General features: G+C 42.2%; 1 protein-coding gene across 5 annotated transcripts in view; it reads right to left on the bottom strand.

The window, feature by feature from the left end:
• Positions 1 to 14,465, bottom strand: part of TIAM1 (TIAM Rac1 associated GEF 1) — a 202,932-nt gene that overhangs the window by 94,259 nt on the left and 94,208 nt on the right. The gene's annotated exons all lie outside the window — the stretch shown is intronic.

The following is a 14,465-nucleotide window of genomic DNA, read 5'->3' as shown; positions in this document are numbered from 1 at the left end:
AGCAAGAAGAAACAGCCGCCTCTTAGGTTATCGGCAGTGGACCAGGGGCGTTTTGAGAGAAGCAATGGATGGCACGGAGTCAAGGTGACGGGTCTGGACACCTCATGAGTAAGGCTAACCTTCCTGACCTCCTCCTGCAGACAGTACATAAGCCGGTCTTGGGCCAGACGTTGCACCCACCCCCAGCCCCGAAAAGCTGTCTGGAAGGAGGCCTCCTCCGTGTCTGCTCACTCTGTGTACTCCCTGAACTCACTCGTTGTGATGGAATGAACGTGTGCGTCTCCCCCAAATGCAAAGGTTGAAATTCTCACCCCCAGAGTGGTGTTAGAGGACGAGGCCTCGGGGAGAGGATTAGGTCATGAGGGCGGGGTCTTCATGCAGGGGATTAGTGCTCTTATAAAAAGGCCAGAGAGGGGTGCCTGGGTGGCTCAGTCGGTTAAGCATCCGACTTCGGCTCAGGTCATGATCTCACGGTCCGTGAGTTCGAGCCCCGAGTCGGGCTCTGTGCTGATAGCTCAGAGCCTAGAGCCTGGAGCCTGCTTGGGATTCTGTGTCTCCCCCTCTCTCTCTGCCCCTTCACCACTCATGCTGTGTCTCTCTCTGTTTCAAAAATAAATAAACATTAAAAAAAAAATTAAAAAAAAAAAAAAAAAAAAAGGCCAGAGAGCTAACTAGTCCCCTTCTGCCGAGTGAGGACCCAGCGAGAAGACAGCGTTTACGAATCAGGGAGCCGGCCTGCCCCTCCCATGCTGCCACCCTGAACTTGGACTTCCAGCCTCCAGAATGTGAGAAATAAACGTCTGTCGTTTATAAGCCACCTGTTTATTTATTTATCCGTTTGTTATAGCAGTCCAAATTAAGACGCCTGTATATGTGATAATCCTACACAGAGAGCTTAGTTTCTAGTTAACAGGGTTGCTACGAAGAAAAGGTCAGTTTCCAGAGAGGGATGTGTGGTTCCAAAGTGGTAATGAGGCCAAGGGATGTTACTGGCCAAGGAAGGCACAACAGCCCTGCCCCCAGTGAACTGCTGTGACCCAAATCCCAAGGCCCTATGCCAGAGTCAAGCAGCAATGACACAACTAGGGTTGTGGAAGAAGTTCAAGGCAGCCAGACCAGTATTATGTTTGGAGACACACAGGAGTACCCAGGAAGAGGGGCCACCTGGCAGTGAAGAATGGCCAGGTCACTTTAAAGAAAATGGTAACCCCCAAAAACACACAAGCAACCTCCAAGTGACTCGAGGTGCTCTGAAAGGCAAAAGTCAAAACACAGCTTGGGGGAGACAGTTCATCTGCAGAAACACACGATCGCTAAGACTTTAGGAACCCAGTCAATTGAGTATTTATAAGTAAGGACACGCTAGAATGTTCCGGGTATCCCCTTAAGCCCAGAGAGGTTTAACAAACACTCAGAAATTAGATCACTGAAGAAAAGGTCTATTCAGCCACTTCAATACTAAAGTAACAGCCAACATCATTTTCACACACAAAACACTCATTTTTTTTCCTCTCTCTCTGATGCGTCTTCTTAGTTTCCAAACTCATCTGAGCGAAAGTCTGCAAACAAAATTCCACCAGCAGGTCCCCATCCGCCTATTACTCTGTACCGACAACCAAAGACCACCCCAGGTGTCTACATTATTTCTGAATTCCATCAGTTTTGTATTCCACAAAGAAAATGACAACAAATGTTACAAATGGCATCAGCAATAGAGCCCCGACACACTGGACAAATGTAAACAATGTGGCCGTTGTTACATTTATAACAAAACATGTGCCTCTGTCTAAAGAAGATTTCCATAAGCTAGACATCCTCATGAAAAAACAGCAGAGGGAAGCAAATGGAATCATTTTGTGAAAACTGAGTGGGAGAAGAGGAGATAGCAACACTGGAAATCAGAGGTAAATACTTCTTGGCGGGGGTGAGGAGGGTGCCCGTGTCTGTATAGGAGACTCATTTTTAAGGCTTAAATAACTTTGCTTCAAATTTTTAATGTGTATCTCCTCTTAGAAAGTCACTGTCTTACATTTTATCTTGGTAGATCACTCTAAAGTAACTCAAGAGGGGCGCCTGGGTGGCTCAGTCGGTTGAGCATCCGACTTTGGCTCAGGTCATGATCTCGCAGTCTGTGAGTTCGAGCCCCACGTCGGGCTCTGTGCTGACCGCTCAGAGCCTGGAGCCTGTTTCGGATTCTGTGTCTCCCTCTGTCTCTGACCCTCCCCCACTCATGCTCTGTCTCAGAAATAAACATTAAAAAAAATTTTTTTAAATAAATAAATAAAAAATAAAGTAACTCAAGAAAAATTCAGAGTTCCGGGTCCTCCCACATAAGATAAATGCCCCACGCTTGCTCCCGCCTAGTACAAGGTACAGCGTTTGACCTCGGAGTCTCTCTGTGCCATAGCATCAGTACGTTTCTTTACTAAAAAGTGGAGTTATTTTTTCTCTTTCTTTTTTTTCAAATGTATTTATTAGGGAAGGTATCAGCTCAGATGGAAAAAGAATCTCGTAAGGATTCTTTCCTAAAAGGAAAGCTTCCAGGAAGAAAATACCAAGTGATGGCAAAGATACGGAGCAACCAGAATTACGACGCATGCTGGCTGCTGGCTGGAGAAGTAACTGGTCTACGTGCTTCGGAAAGCTCTTTGAAGCTACCTAAAAAAAGGTGAATATATGCATGCCTTGCAACCCCAAAAATGCACTCCTGGGTACATGCTCAACAAAAATGCATTCATATGCTCACCAGAACATAGGTGCCGAAATGTTTATAGCAGCATAATTTGCAGTGGGCCAAACTGGAAACTATCCAAACACCCGTCAACAGCAGAATGGAGAAATGAGTGTGGTATAATCGCACAATGAAATACCATACAGCAATGAGAATGCAAGACTACAACCTAAATAAATTTCACACACTGAGGACAAGAAGCCCGATGTGCAAGAATATAGACTAGGATTCTATTTATATAAAGTACAAAAATGGGCAAAAGCAATGCGAGAAGTCAGAAGAGTAGCTCTTTGGTAGGTGTTGGGGGGAGGGTGGAGAGCAAATGGAAGAACCCACAAGCCAGGGGGGGCGGGGGGCTCTGCGGTGCAGGCCAAGTTCAGCTTCTCGGTCCGGGTGCTGGTTATGTGCATATATGACGTGGGTGTACAAGCTAATCAAACACCATCAAAAGGTGTACTTTTCTGTGTAGATATTCTACTTTAAGAGAAAGTTTTTTTAAAAAAAACACTAAGATATATTACCCTAAATTTACATCTAATTTCTCTGTAGCTATCCCCCAAAATAATATATTTCAGATTCCATTTTTCTTTAAAAGGTGTCCACTATAATTTTGCAATGGAAGTCCCAAACAGCGTGACCCTTTCGCGGGGCTACGTCTCTGTCGTCCACGGTGGCAGGCAGTATCTGATAAAAATAGCTTGAGCTGAAACATGCTTTCTCCTTGGTACATGCAGCTCAGTGGAAACAAGGAGCTTTTATAGACTTTAGGAAAGATGGTGTTTTCACCTATTACAAAGGGACACTGTTGGGAGCGTTTCAGATGCAATCCGTGCAGAGGCGGCATGTGCTACTGAGGAGGAGAGACCGTGCCTCCTGTAAAAATACCAGGTATGTGGATGCTTAGAGCGAGGTCAGCATCCACCCACCCCTGCCACCGCCAGCTGCCCCTCGCCCACCTCTGCCTCCATTAGAACCCTCCACTCCCAAACTCCTCCCGCCCCAAGGCACAAAGAAAAGGAAATCCCTACAAGTCTGACATAAGATGTGAAGAATTGATGGAAAGAGCTGAAATTCCCTGATACAGGCTCTGCTTTTTAAGTTACAAACTTAAATTTTATTTTTTTTTAATTTTTTTTAACGTTTTTAATTTATTTTTGAGACAGAGAGAGACAGAGCATGAACGGGGGAGAGTCAGAGAGAGAGGGAGACACAGAATCTGAAACAGGCTCCAGGCTCTGAGCGGGCAGCCCAGAGCCCGACGCGGGGCTCGAACTCACGGACCGTGAGATCATGACCTGAGCCAAAGTCGGATGCCCAACCGACTGAGCCACCCAGGCGCCCCACAAACTTAAATTTTAAAACAAAAATATGCCTCTAGAAGGGGCCCAGGGCAATTTTATGAATGGAGAAACCAAAGCTCAGAAGAATGAGGGATAACACAGTAATTTATTATAAACCTCGATCTCTACCAATTTTGTGCTCAAAAAAACATTTTATTAAATATGCTACACTGCCCCTGAACCCCTAGTTCTCAGCAATTACCCCAAAGCCTGGGCTTTACAGTGTCATTAGTGCTATACCTGTAATATTTGGAGCCCCTCCTAAGGATGTAGGGGGATAGAACTCTCCTGCTCCCTTTAAAGTTCGGTGTGGCCATGTCACTTGGTTTTGTTTTTTTTTTGTTTTTTGTTTTTTTGGCCAATGCATTTGAGGAGAAGCGGCGTGTGTCATTACAAAACAAAAGCCTGATGTGCCCCCATTCTTGTCCCTTGGCTTACAGTCATGGAAGCATGTGTCAAGATGAAGCGTCTGTCAGCCTGGGTCCCTGAAAGTCCAGGACAAATACAGCTTCATAGCCAATGCCCATCAGACAATGAAGAGGTGTGGTAAGCCATGGGGGTATGAGGGTTGCTCCTTTCTAGAGCATAACCTAACCACCGTGACTGATGATGCACTAGCTATGCTCAAAAACCCTTGTAAAGAAATGTTTTTAGAAGAGTCTATAGAACACACTTTTAACCTCCGAGAAGAGCCATAATCTGATAGGTTTTATAGAACAACAGCCTTTTCCTCTCTTTACTTAATGGAAGCAGGGTCCCAGGCCCCTTCTTCCCTCCACCTTTGAGGGTCTCTGCCAAACTCAGCCAAGGGCAGCACATACTCCAATCTGATGCCTTAGAGTTTATGTTTACACCCCAGTTAAGGAGTGGAAAGAAATCACCTGGCTGGCTCAGTCGGTAGACTGTGTGACTCTTAATCTCAGGGTTGTAAGTTTGAGCCCCACGACAGGTGCAAAGGTTACTTAAAAATAAAGTCTTAAAGGGGGTGCCTGGGTGTCGCAGGCGGTTAAGCAGTCAATTTCAGCTCAGGTCATGATCTCACAGTTCGTGGGTTCAAGCCCGCATTGGGCTCTGTGCTGACAGCTCAGAGCCTGGAGCCTGCTTCGGATTCTGTGTGTGTGTGTGTGTGTGTGTGTGTGTGTGTGTGTGTGTGTGTCTTTCTCTGCCCCTCCCCTGCTTTCTCAAAAATAAAATAAACATTAAAAAAAATGTTTTTAATAAAAAATAAAATAAAATCTTAAAAAAAAAAGAAGTGGAAAGAAAGGAAACTGATACTAGTCAATGAAGCTAAACATCCTTTGAAAGATGTTTATTTACTTTGGGTAGACCAGCTATCCCGAAATTTACTTATTTAAAATAAAGAAAGATGGTGATTGCCAGGGGCCAGGGGAAGGTGGGACTAATGAGCGTTAGCGTTCGGAGTTTCGGGTTTGCGAGACGAGGAGAGTCCTGGAGACGGACAGTGGTGACGGGTGTACAAAGATGCGAACGTACTTAACGCCACTGATCTGTACGTTTAAAAACAGGTAAGACGGTATGTCATGTATACTTTACCATAACTAAAATTTTAAGGAACAGACAAAAGCACCAAACCCCATAACCTAGAGAAGGATACACAGAAAAGTCTGATCACCGCTTCCTGAAAAATTTACCCATCATTCGTTCTAACCATTCGGCATGCCTCAAGCCTCCAAGCTTCTCTGAAACCTGTCGGTGGCTGAAGGCAGTGCCATTAGAGAGAACTTTTGCTCCTGCTGCCCTGTATAAACAACGCAGCAGTCTCGGCCTTTCTCTATCATTAAGCCACATCTATTTCTAAGAAGCGCAATTCACTAAATGAGCTTTCTGAAAGGGCTTGTCCGTTCCCAGGGGCATACACAGAGAGGGTGGGCTAAGTCCACCTGACTGCTGTCAACAGCGAGTTAAGTAGACAAAACTCTGGACAGTTCGTGGCAGTTTATAGGCTTAACAATCCAGAGCTGCTCACAGCAGATCACCAACTTGATAGACTGTTTCCCAGTGTGGACTCCCCAGGATTTAAATTCTGACATGCTAGAGAAAGCTTTTCAGAGCCGCTACCTTTGCATTACCTTGCTGAAGCAGGCAAGTTTAATTAGGGACATCGGGTCTACTAAAGGGCTGTCAGAATCCAGTGGTTAAAAGGGCAGGAAGGAGAGACACCCCCCTCCCTATGGTGGAATCCTCTTGACTTCTTCCACGGTCATCAGCTTCAATTAAACAAACAGCAGCAGACAGGTAGCAAGACGGAATTTTATGATTCTTCCTCTGTCTTCTAGAGATGATATGAAAACTGTATAAAGTTCAGTGAAGGGAATACACAAAGTTCTTGCCAACGGAGGGATATAATCAGAAAAAAGAAATGCATTTTGCCTAAGAGCCTCTTTGAGTGCAGAGTTAAGATGCACTTTATGTATTCATTATGTATTTAAATAGATCTAGCTTCAATTATCCAACCGAATGGAGGGTACTCAGTGATTTCAGATAATCAATGGTTTATGTGAATGGCAGGAAAAGGGAAATTCATTTTAAACGAGAGAAATACTAGGGAATATATGCCAGATCTAGGAAACTAAAATTTCAGATAATTTGAGTTTATAGGAGCACAGGAATAATTGGAAAGTAGATTGAACTTCTTTTTTCCATCTAAAAAGAACAACAACAACAAAAGGGAATAAAGTTATGTGTTTTTAAAAGGTTAGTTGGGAATGAAGTTCCTGTATGAATTCTTGAAAGTCTTTTCTTTCATTATTTCTCTCTTTAACATATTCTAGAATTCTACTTATACAAGGCTTAAGTAAGCTATCACTTTTTAAAATTTCCTTATGTAATCTCTACACCCAAAGTGGGGCTTGAACTCACAACCCTAAGAGCAAGAGTCGCATGCTCTACTGACTAGGCCAGCCAGGTGCCCCAGTAAGCTATCATTTTTAACACGTGTAAAGAGAACAATATGGGGCTTGCCTCATCCACTGGAAAAAGTCATAAACTGGGCACTCTTCCCTCCCTACCTCCCTATTCCCTCACCTCTCTACCCCCTCACCCACCCAAGGTAAATTCTTTGGGGAAGAGAGGCTCCAAACTCTAGGAAGACAGGCACAAAAGGAGGAGGAACCTTTTGCTCCAAACAGGGGAATAAATGGAAGCCTGCCCACTTAAATGGCAAGGGCAGGATGCATCTCTGGCAAAGCTGAGTAGCCCCACAGAAAAGGCCAACAAATACTGTCAAATGGACACCCTCAACAAAAAGGTTTTACCATCTGTTCATGCTATAAAAGCCCCCAGTAGATGGCACAAACAATATCCAAGCACTTTTTTGATATTTCACATTTAAATATGATCAGATAATGAAGAATCACCATTTGATGAAAGCCTCCAGCATGAAAGGCAGAGACTAGAGCACACAGAAGAAAATACATCATGAAAAAAAGAGAAACAAAGCCTGCAGCCACATTTCCTGAATATTCAGTAACATCCCCAAAGATGGAGATACAAAAGAATCTAAAGCTATAAACAATAAACAAATGCACAGGTTACACTGAAAAAGGGATGATAAGGTAGAAAGGAGGGAGGAAGACAAAGGGAGAAAAGGAGAGAAGGACAGAGGGAGAGGAGAAAAAGGAAAGAAGGAGGAAGGGTAGGAGGGAAGGAAGGAGAGGGAGAGAGAACAAGAAAGGGAGGGAGGAAGAGACTGGGAGAAAGGGGAAGGAAGGAAAAGTAGGAGGGAGAAGGGAAGGAGAGAGAAAAGGAAAGGAAGAGAGAGAGGGAAAGCTTTTAGTAATAAAAAAAAGATAACTAAAATTAAAATCTCTTTGAGAAATCATAACCCTCGTGATAGAAAATTATTCTAAAGCTTCAAAAGAGAAAATAAAGCACACACAAATTATTCAGAAATGATAATAAGTGAACAAAGCACATTTTCCAACCAAAATTTCAAATTACTCAAAGGTTATTCAAGTAAAAGGTAGAATAAAGACATTTTCAAATATGAACCATTTGGTAGGAAATTATTACAGGTTTGTTCGTTAATGAAAATAAAGGAGAAAAAAGGATAACTTGCAATCCAAGATTCTAACTAGGATGGTGAAGGAAAATCCAAGGTACTATTATGCCTGTGGCCTAGAGAGCAAACAGATTGGAGCAGGACAATAAAGGACCTGGGATAGGTGGTCTCCAGGGAACAAAACAGTACTAAGCAACTAGGTAATAAAGTACAGATGTAGAAAATACTGCTAAGTGAGTGTAAAAGTAAATAAATGGAGCAGAAAAAAAGAGGCAGGCATTAACTACAGGAAAAAAAAAAAAAAACAAGAAGTTGTTCAAGAAAGGAAATCAAATGATAGTATACTAATTGGCCCAGCAGCTAATATTATTTATATGGTCATAGCATGGAACACCCTAACAGTATAACAGAGACTATTGATTTAATCCTAAATGTTCATATAACTATACAGGAACATGAAGAAAGGAGAATTCATATATAATATAGCTAAATATTCATCTGTCATCACAGAAAGTCAGTAGTTAATGTCCAAAGTTAATTTAAAAATACTATAAGCATGTTAATGAGAAATGAGGGTAAATGCAAGGGGAAAAAGAACAACTAAACAAAAGAAAACCTAGCTAAAATAATTGAACTTAATTACTTTGGGGGACTAAGGCTAGGGGAAGAGGTTAAAAAAGGATAAGAATTTCACTCTTAATTTTTCTTTTTTTTTTTTAATTTTTTTTTAATGTTTTACTTATTTTTGAGATAGGGAGAGACAGAGCATGAACAGGGGAGGGTCAGAGAGAGGGAGACACAGAATCCGAAACAGGCTCCAGGCTCTGAGTTGTCAGCACAGAGCCCAACGCGGGGCTCGAACTCACGGACTGCAAGATCATGATCTGAGACAAAGTCGGCCGCTTAACCCACTGAGCCACCCAGGCACCCCTTAATTTTTCTTTTAAAGTTAATTAAATTCTTTAAAACTATGTGCTCATATTGACTTTATACGAATTTCAAATAATGAGAAAAGGAAGATGAATAGTGTCAGTAATATATTATTTGGATAATACATAATAGTATACAAATCATATACTAAAATCTAGCTCAGCCACAATTATATTCACTGTCCTTTTAACACACGTGAGGAAATGTCTGAACACACTAATAGTAGGGCATGTGCTGTAAACATTTACTGCCCTGTGTATTCATTTTGTACTTCAACATCTATACTCTTCATCGATACTCTCCTAAGAGCTAGGCAAATGGAGCCCCATATTTTGAAAATACCCCTTCTGGTGCCTGAGAAGGACAGGGTCCAGGAGGAACCCTCCACACCCAGTACACTTGCTTCCCTTTGGGGAGTTCAATAAGGTATGTATGCTAAGGAGCTCTTGGACATGAGTCGATGCCTAGTGGTTGTTCCCAATAGCCTATGTGGTATTTCTTTCACTAGATTGCATGAGATGAGCCACCAGAATGGTTTGAAAAGTTGATATGGGGTGAGTCATATTCTCCATATAGATAAAAAATTTTGCCTGGGGCTCCACACATTTTAGGAGTTCACCCTTCTTCACAACTAATCCATGTCAAAACCAAAGGTAAATATTTCTAAACTTTTTAGAAAACTGGCTAGGGGCAGGGAGAATGATCTACAGTGATGAGAAAACAGGACTTAGCTATAGAGTAAGGGAGCATTTAAACCAACAGAAAGAACAAAGACCAAACATCCAGTTTGTCTTATCTGCAGAAAGCATGAAGTTAGAGGGAAGACCAAATTAGGATCCAGGATGATTTCGACAAGTTCATTAAAAGGACAGAAACCACAAACATAAAATCTCAAAGAAGTCAATTTAACTTCTGCACTTAGAGTTCTGGAAACATCTATTAAAATAGGACGGTAGAGACCTTGTAAGAGTTGATTCTATGGGTTTGATACACCACAAGCTCAGTATGAGCCAACAGTTAGGTGTGGTTCCTAATAAATTAAGGAACTGACACTAACATTGTGGAAGAAAATGGGAAGAGCAGGAACCAAACTGCAGGGAGGCTGCACAGGACTGACCTCAAGGGAGACAGGGTGTTGGGTTCCAGAACTATTTACAAGGAGGAGTATCTACCAAGTCCACTTCACGCCTCTTTGTAAAAGATGACTTCCAGAATTTTCCTCAATCTGGCTGGCCTTGTTCAGGACATGTGTGCCAGTGACTTTTGTCAAGTCCACATAGAACCAGATGTGGCACTTCAGGATAACCATCCAGAGCCTAAGAGCCCTAATAAAACTCAAAGCCTTAGCTTCTTCCCAGGGAAGCCACACTCAACTTCTGTAAAGATCCTTATTTAAATACTTTTTTTTAACGTTTTTATTTATTTTTGAGACAGAGAGAGATAGAGCATGAACGGGGGAGGGGCAGAGAGAGAGGGAGACACAGAATCGGAAGCAGGCTCCAGGCTCTGAGCCATCACCCAGAGCCCGACGCGGGGCTCGAACTCACGAACCGCGAGATCATGACCTGAGCTGAAGTCGGACGCTTAACCAACTGAGCAACCCAGGCGCCCCAAGATCCTTATTTAACAGAAATAAAAGGAACTAGTCACTTTTTCTTTATTGTTAAAATGCAACTATAACATTTAATGAGCATTTGGTGGGGGCATCTGGGTGGCTCAGTCCGTTAGGCATCCAACTCCTGATTTCAGCTCAGGTCATGATCTCGTGGTTTAGGAGTTCGAGCCCAGCACTGCCAGTGCAGAGCCACCTGCTTGGGATTCTCTCCCTCTCTCTCTGCCCCTCCTCCTCTTGTTCTCTCTCTCTCTCTCTCTCTCAAAACAATAATGAGCATTTAAAAAATATTATTTAAAAAATTATTTTAAAAATAATGAGCATCTGCTATCTATAAGACATCTGACTTGGATTATTACACCCAATCCCCAACTCACCATAGTGGTGTAAATACTATTCTTTTGTTCACTAGTCTCTTTTTCATACGCATACTATACCCTCACACAAGTGACTTTCTAAATGATACAAAAACTTTCTATAGAAAGGCAGTCCCCCCACGGAGATATTCTCCACACTTCTTTAGATATATCATTGCATATGATTTTCCATCCAGTCAGGAGTCATTCTTACCCGGCCTGCTAATTATGTTCCTAAGACATGTGATGTAGAAATAAAAACCGAATATTAGGATATGTTACCATAAAAGTCATGGAGCTTTTTGGAATTGTATGTAACACCCAGCGGTAATGGACAAAGGAAGGCCCCAAGAGGAAACTGTACTTCGTACGTGGTAGATGCTGGTTCTGCCTTCCAGTTGGAGGGAAGTCTCTAAAGCAGTTTCAATGCAGGAACTATAGCCTCCCTTTGCAGACAGCATAGCACCTCTTCTACGCAAGTGGCTCTAATATTCATGCCCATTCCCGCCCCCATCCTGCCCATAAAACCCCTTTTTTGCTTTTGCTGGTAGCATGAATCTCCTTACCATGGGCAAATCTGAATAACAGCATCAAATCAGCAGCACACTGGCTCTGTAAACCATGCACAGTGAATTCAGCCCCGGGGCTGGAATAACCTACAAATTATTTCCATAATCGTGGTTGATCTCCCTTGTGTTAACCTCACCCCTTACACACACAGGTTTCTTTCAAACCTAGCCCCTCTAGAGTCATGTGGATTACAACAAGTAGAAGGTAGAAAATGCCCTCATAGGTCCTGAACAGCAGTAATTTCTTCTGAAAAGGTTCATTTTGTGCTCTATCCCACGTAAGTAGCCTAAAAATTTCACCACCACAAGAGGACACAGAGGTTTTCATGAATAGGTCCTATGTTGCCACAAAAGAATTTTATTCAACGTGACCTATTGGATATTTAGATTGTACTAGCAATTTTATGGCCAAGACGGTCCTTTCAAGAGGAATTCACATCAGCAGAGTGTAAGTAAAATGAGTATCCTGAAACCGATTAGATTATCATCTAAACTGCATAGTGAGGCAAGAATGGCTGAAATATTGAAATATTCCCCAGTGAATGGCTTAATTCTAAGAATGAGAAACAGACCCTTTTGACTGTGGTCAGTGATTCCTGCCCATGTTCTTCTTAGGGTAAACAGTAATAGAAATAAGATAAATAGTATGCTTAGACAGTAAAAGATTTTAGAGAAAGAGGGGCTTGGTTTGAAGCCAGCCAACACTCAGTGACTGTGTCACTTGGCGTCTAATTATTAGCCTTTATAAAAGCCTCAGCTTCACCAACTGGGAGACACAGTCCACATTAATTGGCTAAAATATGGATATACCATCCAACTCACTGATTGCTGTACGAATTAAATGTGACTTATGATTTTGCTTTCATGTGGAACTGAAAAACATAAAACAAACGAACAAACAAAAGCAGAAACAGACTCATAAATACCGAGAACAAACTGGTGGTTGCCTGGGGGGTGGAGGAAGGGGAATGGGCAAAACAGGTGAAGGAGATGAAGAGGTATAAACTTCCATTTATAAAATAAATAAGCCATGGAGATGGAAAGTACAGGATAGGAAATACGGCCAATCATACTGCAATGATGCTGTAGGGTGACAGATGGGAACTATGCTGATGGAGACAATCACTGCCTAATGTATGGAACTGCTGAATAACCATGGTGGCACCTAAAACTATGATATATCAACTATACTTAAATTTAAAAAAAAATTTTTTAAGAATTATATGTGACTCACATTATAAAACACTTTCCAAGATGGTGGCATACAAGAAGGGCTCAGTAAAAGATGGCCGCTGATATCACATAATATTGTTATTGTCGTCATTGTTAGCTCTAGTTAGCTATTCCCTCATATACAAGAAATCCAAATAATAAAAAGTGATGCCAGATGCAGAAAAACAGTGGTCAATAAGCGATACAGAAGAATAGTTTCATGACTCAGAGCATGTAGATTTTTTAAATAGGATACACAAAAGCACTATCCATTAAAGAAGACCTGAGAAATGATATACATTAAAATTAAAAAGTCACAGGGCATCTGGGTGGCTCAGTCGGTTAAGCCTCCGCCTTCGGCTCAGGTCATGATCTCACGGTCTGTGAGTTCGAGCCCCATGCTGGGCTCTGTGCTGACAGCTCAGAGTCTGGAGCCTGCTTCAGATTCTGTGTCTCCCTCTGTCTCAGCCCTTTCCCCACTCACACTCTGTATCTCTCTCTGTGTCTCAAAAATAAATATTTATTTTCTTTTAAGTTGTTTATTTTAATTTTAAAGTAAAATTAAAAACTAATAATAAAAATTAAATAGTCAGATTAACAAAGGATATCTCTAACAGAGTAAAAAGCGAGCCACAGTAAGAGCACAGTAAAAAGCGATACACAAAGTATGTACAGAAGTGCCATGAATCATTAAGAAAGATAACCCAATGGAAAAACAAGCAGGAGACTGAAATAAGCATTTCACAAAGATGATGTTGAAATGGTCATTAACCACCCCCCACCACCACCAAAACATGGTCAGCTGCACACTAATGGCTTACAAATGAAAAACTGAAAAGATCTGACAATACCAAGTGCAGACAAGGGTATGGAACTCCTTGAATTCCCTTGGGCTGCTGATCGGCGCATAAATTATCATTTTGGAAACTGGCAGTATTTAGTAAATACGAATGCGGGGGCACCTGGGTGGCTCAGTCGGTTGAGTGTCCAGCTTCAGCTCAGGTCATGATCTCACGGCCCGTGGGTTCAAGCCCTGCGTCGGGCTCTGTGCTGACAGCTCGGAGCCTGGAGCCTGCTTCGGATTCTGTGTCTCCCTCTCTCTCTGCCCCTAACCCACTCGCATTCTATCTCTGTCTCTCTCAAAAATAATTAAATATTAAAAAAAAAAAATTAAAAAAAAAAAAACGAATGCGTACATTGACCCCATGACAAACCGATACCAATCCTAGGTATATGCCAGCAGAAATGTGGACAAACATATCCTGAACACAGACACAAGCTTACTCTAGCAATACTGCTCATGGTCCCTCCAAATTGGGATCAACCCAAATGTACCCAGGGACAGGATGCTACACAACCCAGGTAGCCTGGATCTGTTGCAATTTATACCTGTTATCCTGGCATAATTGTTTATTGAGCTGCCATATCTCTCAAAACTGGCTAGTCTCTGAAGTGTCCTGATGAGTTCATCAGTAGAAATGGTAGAGTAAAAGACCTCAAAAAACTGCTCCTCTGTGAAACCAGTAACATCAGCAAAAATCTTCAAAATTGGCTTTTTCAGAGCTCCAGCAATTAATTAGGTCTTGCAACAATCAGGTGCTTCTATTGGAAAAAAGCGATAGCTGAGTCTCAGAACAGAAAGGTTTGAGGACATTTTCGCTTGCCTTATTCCCGTCTTCATCTCCCCATCTCCA

Source organism: Panthera uncia, chromosome C2 (assembly GCF_023721935.1).
Source record: "Panthera uncia isolate 11264 chromosome C2, Puncia_PCG_1.0, whole genome shotgun sequence".
Taxonomy (NCBI): domain Eukaryota; kingdom Metazoa; phylum Chordata; class Mammalia; order Carnivora; family Felidae; genus Panthera; species Panthera uncia.
Note: the sequence above shows the minus strand (reverse complement) of the source record. Positions and strands in the feature narration are given on the sequence as shown.